Raw genomic sequence first — 2,338 nt, 5'->3', positions numbered from 1 at the left:
TGTTTTGAAATTACGAAGTAACTCACAGTCAAGTCCAAGATGTTCTGCAAGTTCATCTGTATTTCCAAAAGCTCGTCGAGCTGTGTTCCCATCGTTCGTAGTCCCAGAGCCTCCTGGCTTTGGTTTATCCATTATCAATCCCAACTTTTCCCACAAAATCTCTTGAACCTTTTTTTTCCGCTGAGCAAATATTTCTTTTTGAGCAGGAGATCTTACTTGCCAGACCTTGAGAGGAACCCTGTACGAAATGTGCAAGCAACATTCTACTATCCTGATCCACGCATGTAATGGACTGAGTCCATACATCAACGAATTCACGTCTGGTAGAAATAGGTCCTTCAGCTTATTGGACAGGTCATTGAAGAACTTAGGAGTTTAGTGACAGATGGGGCAAGTTTGCATGGATTTTGTCCCTGTTAGTATGTTCAGTACTTTGCCGTCTATCAATGTTAAGGACAAAGAAAAATGGATTCGAATACTGCGTCTATCATCTAATGCAACTCTATGAGTTTCTAGCTTGTCAATTTGATTCTCAATGTTCTTTTTTTGATTCAAAACAATTGCCTTGGTTTCTTTAGTTTGCAGTATCTGAATAGGGCGACCAGATCTTGGCGATTGAGATGCTCTGTTATTCCAAAGAATAACATTGTCCGCATTGGACAATCTTAAATGGATGAGAGAAGTTACAAACAAGCTTTCATCACTGAGACTCTCATTGTCTTCTGCTGATTTAAAAGATTGCTTGTAAGGTGAATGACCAGTACTACCATCCATACCCCAAGAACACATCAACGAAAGGTCCATTTCCGTACTACCCAAATTATGCATATGCTGGATTATGACTTCCCTTTGCGATTCCACAATCCTACTGGAAGTGTGATTCAACAAGGCCTGCAGAGTTACCTCTACTTTTTTCTCCGAAATCGAAATGTTTTGTTCGGGTGGTCTACATTGCATCTTAACTTCTCTAACACAATTGTACGACGGCCAAATATCAACACCACAGTTTTTGCTTTCCAAACGTATATTTGTGTACACATATTTAGTTAGGGAATTATCGAGAAGGAAAGTAAGAGCTTCTTCAGCAGTCTTTTTTTTATTGGAATTTCCGCTGCCTCCAACATTTTTCTAACTTTTCTTGGTTGCTCCAAGTTTCCTGAAACTTTCTTGAGAACAGTATACAAATCTTTCTTATCAGTTTAATTTGCTGCACAACATGAAGCCATTATTAGTTTCTCCGGATCGTGCTTCTGTTCAGTACTGATTTTTGCAGATTCCCGCCGCTTTTAGTGATCAGATTTCTCATGAAATTCTAGGCTTGGACGATCAAGATGAGAAGATGTTTGATGTTCTCGCTCAGTTTTCATGGTCAATAAAACTGGAAATTCGGAATTCAACCATTCAGAATTTTTCGTCTCAAACTTATCCATGATTCTCCTCGCAGCTTTGTATTTTTCAGAGCGTCTACTTTCGAGAGTTCTAAAAGAGGCTTTTAATCTCTCCACATCTGCACTTTCAATGTTATTGACATTCAATTCCATTTTTGATAAAATGTAGAAAACATTTGTTTCTACATTATGAGTTTTGAGGAGTTCTTCAAGAACTTCCCTTTTGTTAACTTATTCAGAAAGTTTATATATTGAACATGTATGTATATTAAACATCAATTATGTTTATTAATATTTTATTAATATCTACGCATGGAATGTGGACGGAAAGCGGATTGCCGAAACAAGTGAGTTCGCACGTCCTCGTTGATGCGGCTAGGAAAACAAATGAAGGTAAGCCAGCAGCAGCGCAGCGCTCTACACGCCATGGCATGGTCGTGCGCGGCCATGTATATATACTATAAGCAGCGAAACAAATGAAAAGTAGCAAAAAGTAGCACACCTATGCTCAAGTGCACATCCTGAGGAAGACATTCATATATTTTAGAACTCAGTATGTTGTGTTATGTCATGTTATGAGCAATGACTACTTCAAGAACTAAATATATCTAAAAATCAGTAAATTTATACTTCGGAAACATAGAATGAAGTTTTTCATTTAAAATAATACTTTCTTTTGCATTTTATTAGCTATTTCCTGGGGTATCTCATATTATAAGAATAGTTTCACGAGTTTGGAAAAAGCACTTTTTTGCATTTTTTGTATTTTCAGCATAAAAAAATTTTTTAGTAAAAGTTCTTATTTGAACTTCTTATGGCAAACTAAATTTCCTTTAAGATGACTCATATTACTTTTAAATTCAGTACATAGAATTTCGACAATCACGCCAAACAGAGTTGGTATCTCATATTTGGATATTCTTCTCTCTCTCTCTCTCTCATATATATAT

Source organism: Belonocnema kinseyi, chromosome 1 (assembly GCF_010883055.1).
Source record: "Belonocnema kinseyi isolate 2016_QV_RU_SX_M_011 chromosome 1, B_treatae_v1, whole genome shotgun sequence".
NCBI lineage: Eukaryota > Metazoa > Arthropoda > Insecta > Hymenoptera > Cynipidae > Belonocnema > Belonocnema kinseyi.
Note: the sequence above shows the minus strand (reverse complement) of the source record.